Source organism: Clupea harengus, chromosome 16 (assembly GCF_900700415.2).
Source record: "Clupea harengus chromosome 16, Ch_v2.0.2, whole genome shotgun sequence".
Classification (NCBI taxonomy): Eukaryota; Metazoa; Chordata; class Actinopteri; order Clupeiformes; family Clupeidae; genus Clupea; species Clupea harengus.
The window spans coordinates 3,355,136-3,360,135 of record NC_045167.1 but is presented as its reverse complement, the minus strand read 5'-3'; positions in this window follow the sequence as shown (position 1 = coordinate 3,360,135).

Genomic DNA, 5,000 nt, shown 5'->3' with positions numbered 1-5,000 from the left:
AAGCGCAATGTCTAGACCCATACCACCAACTCCACGCAGAATGCTGTAAGCTAGCGGTCTCCACGCCAGATCACTCGGTCCAGTAAACAGTTTCTGAATAACTGTAAACCTGTAAGTGTCTCTTCTTGCTGCCAGGTGTATAAGTCCTTGTCCTCCGTCCTCTTTTGAAAGAAAAGAACTGCTTGGGGGACCCAATGCAACTTGTCCCAGAAAAAATTCACCATCTCCTTCTGAATGCTTTCAATGAGCCAACAGGAGGTTCAACACAAGCAAATTTGTGCCATAGTGCAGAGGCCACCAAGTTATTGATGATGATTGCGCGTCCCCTGTACGACAATTGGGGGAGCAGCCATCTCCACTTATCTAAGCGTCCTCTGACCTTGTCCAAAACCCCTTCCCAGTTCTTGTTAGTCACAGTGTCATCACCTAAAAAGACGCCGAGATATTTCAACCCCCCCTTCTTCCAAGACAAGCCCCCTGGTAAACCTGGGCGTTGTCCAATCCACTCCCCTATTACGAGAGCTTCGCTTTTCCCCCAGTTCACCCTTGCAGAGGAAAGCAGATTAAATTCTTGCACAACATTCTTAAGTACATTTATATCATCATCATCATTTATGAAAACAATAACATCATCTGCATAGGCAGACAAAAGAAACGGTCATTACAGCATGGCACCGAAAGACCTTTCAAGTTGGCGCGTAACTTGTGCAAAAAAGGTTCTATCGCAATAGAATATAACATACCCGACATGGGACATCCCTGCCTGACCCCTCTTTGTACCTTAAAAGGAGCACTCAGGCCACCGTTCACCTTCACAATACTTTCAATGTTACAGTACATGGTTCTGATCATAGATATAAAACCCACACTAAATCCTAAGGACTCCAATGTGTACCACAGATATGGATGTTCCACACGATCAAAGGCCTTTTGCTGGTCTAGTGAAATCAGCCCAGCATTGGTACCCAGATTTCCAAAGACTGCCAGCAAATCTCTTACTAAGGTTATATTATCAAAAATTGAACGGTTAGGTATGCAGTAAGACTGGTCAGAGTGGACAACCTGTGCCATTACTTTTTTAAGTCTCATTGCCAGGGGCCTTAGACAAGATCTTATATTCTGTGCATAGGAGAGAAACAGGGCGCCAGTTACTTATATCTTGCAAGTTTCCTTTCTTTGGCAACAGTGTAATGATCGCCCTACGGCAGCTAAGAGGTAGTAAGCCTTTTTCTAGGCTCTCCCTTAGTACCTCAAGGAGATCCTTCCCCATAATGGACCAGAAAACCTTGTAAAAACTAACCGGTAACCCATCAATTCCTGGGGAAACCCCCTTCTTCATAGAAAACAGAGCCTGTTCAAGCTCCAGGTGCGTCAAGACCTTGTCCATCTCCAAACAAGAGTCCTTATCCACTTTGGACAACCCATTAAAGAAAGTATTGTCATTGACAAAAGCGTCACAGCGCATTAACTCACTCTTATAAAGTTCTGAGTAAAAACGCGTAGCACAGCTACGTATCTGAGCAGGTTCTGTGAGCTCTTGGCCTGTTACAGACCTTAGAGCATGTATGAGTCTGCTCTGACCATTTTTCCTCTCCAAATTGAAAAAAAATTTGGATGGAGCATCCATTTGCACCGCACCTTGGAACCTCGAACGGACCAGGGCCCCTTGTGCTTTAAAGTCCATCAACCCAGCAAGCATATTCTTTTTCCGTTTTAGAACTTTACCATTATCTACATTTCCTGTGGAAGCTGCTAACTCTTGCAACTCCACAATTTCTGACTCTAAAATTTTCATTGACCGGGCTATTTCCCCAGAAACATTCACAGTATACTGCTGACAGAGCTGCTTAATTTGTATCTTTCCACAATCCCACCATTGTTCCAAAGAAACATACGCACTCTTCTGCTCTTTAAAGTTTTCCCAAAAATAAGTAAAAACATCTACAAAATGTCTATCCTCTAGAAGACACGTGTTAAAATGCCAATATGCACTTTTGGACTTAAAAGAAGCCACAGATATGCAACAAATAACTGCACAGTGATCTGAAAAGCTAACTGGACAGATCCTACATGATTTTGAAGAGCTGGCTTGATGATTAAAAACATACATCCTGTCAAGCCTGGCCAGAGATAAGGAATTACCTCTACTGTGTGCCCATGTATACTGTCTTGCACTTTGATGCATGCTCCTCCAAAGGTCGCAGAGATCGTATGTTTCAATCATTTGGACAACAGCCCTTTGGGAAGCAGTATGTGGTTCCAAATGATTCCTATCCAGTTTATCATTTTGTGTGCAATTAAAATCTCCACCTAAAAATAACAAATCATCAGTTTTTAAGCTTTTTAAGGTATTGCCAATTATACCTAAAAATAAAACTCGGTCTGGCCCTTCTGTGGGCGCATATATATTCAAGAAAACTATGTTCCAATTCTCAAACTTTGCCACCACTTTGACGCAGCGTCCCTTAACGATCTCATCCACCTCATAAGAGAGGGGTATACAGGCCTTAGAGAAAAGAATCGCCACCCCTCCACTTATGGAGGACTTGTGGCTTAGGATAGTTAAACCATCCCCTTCTCTCCGCCAGTCAACCTCGTTTTTTTGATCACTATGCGTTTCTTGCAAAAACATCACGTCTATGCTTTTTAACTTTACGAACTCAAAAACCGCCATTCGCTTTTTACTATCTCTGGCGCCGTTTACATTCAGAGTTCCAATATTGAGATTAGTATTCATATTTACAATCGCTAAAAAAATTATCATAACAACCGTAAAACAGTAGGCAGGAAAATCAAACAGCAGCCTCACCACCGCTCCGAAGTTGTTTTCGTACCTCATTTACTTTTTTCCGAAGTCGATAGACTTCGGGTTTAGAAAAAACTCCATCTCTCAATAAACAGTTAACATCATTTACAAACTGCACTCTATCCTGAAAATAATCTTCTACACGCACCCCCTTCAACCCCTTAGTGTCTTGTAGAAACTTACTTACTTCTTCAGCTTTGTAAACAACGGGCAAGTTTTCAGCCTGCGAACAACCTGACCAGCTGGAATCAGATGAGTATCCGTCTACGGATTGATCCTCCTGAGTACATCCAGCTATCCAACCATAGAAGAGGGGATTATCGTGCCTGTCCTTCACACTGCCTCTTCTCCATACCCTCTGGGACGTCTCGGGCTCCAGCCATTATGAGAAGAGCTGATTGTCCATCTTGGCAGCGCCGGCTTGGAGAATGGGCCCCGATAACCGATGGGAGTCCCTGTGGTGGAGGAACCGCCATGCTGTCCACTTCCTCTCCTCAGCCCCGATCCATCACTCCTCAGTGCATCCCTCCACACACCTCCCCATCCCCGTCTCACTAACCTCCTTCGTCATTCACTCCTCTTCTTGCTACAATGTTCTCCTTACCTATTTGTTTTCATATATATATATATGAACTGAACTTGACTGGGCTTCAGTGCGAAGTTGATGTCCTGCTGTGTGGTTCATCCACCAGGGCACGCATGGCCACGTGAACAGCTGACATTTCATATGTAGGCCATCGGCACACGGAGGACAGCAGAACATGGAGAGAACGCCCAGCAAAAGTTCACCAGCACATTAATCAGAAAATGTTGATGGATACTAAAAGAAAGTAATACTGAACAAAAGAAAGATAGGAAAAAAAAAGTAGAAGAAAAAAAAAGATGCACACCAATGTTCAGTTCACCAAGTGCACCTGATGCGTAGCCGCCTCTCTTCAGATAAAGCACAGGCCTTGTGAGCACCTTCCGTTGCTGCCTAAACTGTTAGCATATACGCTCGCCCTCAGCTTGTGCAACCAGAGGGGACGTCTGAGGAACGGAGGTTTCTGCACGGGGCATCTCGACGGAGAACGGAGAGCAAACTACAATGGACTCAGCGGTCTGTTTGTTCAATCGACTCGAACACGGGAAAATACCTTCAGCACACATTAGCTCACGAAAGAGCAGGTTTAAACCCTTCTGAGACAAGAGGGGGGAAATATTGTCAGATCCCTCACTTGGTTTTGTCTGCTAAATCCACATCAATTAGCGCTCGAGAATAGGACGGGACAGGTTAAAGATGCTTAAGCCTTCGGACTAGCGAAGCATGAAGAGAGCTCCTCTCCGAGACGCTAAGGAAGAGATTTAGTTACTCTGTGATGGAAGTCTGGCTGTGAAAGAAGCCCCCCAAGTGTGTGAGAACCCAGAACAGCATCACTCAACCGTTTTCTGTAGCAGAAAACTACCCAAATCACATTCTGACAACAGGCACGTGTTCAAAAATAGCACACTGATGAAAACCACCACAGCTCCGCTTTTTTTTTTTAATCCTCAAGAATAGCACCGATCAAATGCAGCATGCAAAGAAGAAAGAACAGACCAAAAGCACCGCGCGCGCACACAATGGAACAGGCTGTTCAGGCAGGCTAATGACGCCACCGAGCACAGGCCATAGCACAGACCCCAAACAGACAGAGCCGCAGACAGGCAGGACCAGAGCGAGACAACAAACACCACACACAGACACGCGTCACCCAGAAAGACAACAAACACCACACACAGACACGCGTCACCCAGAAAGACAACAAACACCACACACAGACACGCGTCACCCAGAAAGACAACAAACACCACACACAGACACGCGTCACCCAGAAAGACAACAAACACCACACACAGACACGCGTCACCCAGAAAGACAACAAACACCACACACAGACACGCGTCACCCAGAAAGGTGAGAGAGAAATAACATCTTCCCCCCTGCTCTATGTTTTCCTCGCTGCGTCAAGACACACACGGACGGACACATGCGGCGGCGTCAAGACACACACAGACACATGCAGCGGCGTCAAGACACACACATGCGGCTGCGTCAAGACACACGGACGGACACATGCGGCGGCGTGTCCAAAATGTCAGGCGGGATTAGGGGAGGAAAGGTCAGAGTAGGGCTGTGAAAGTGAGCACCACTCTCTCTCTCTCTCTCCGTCTT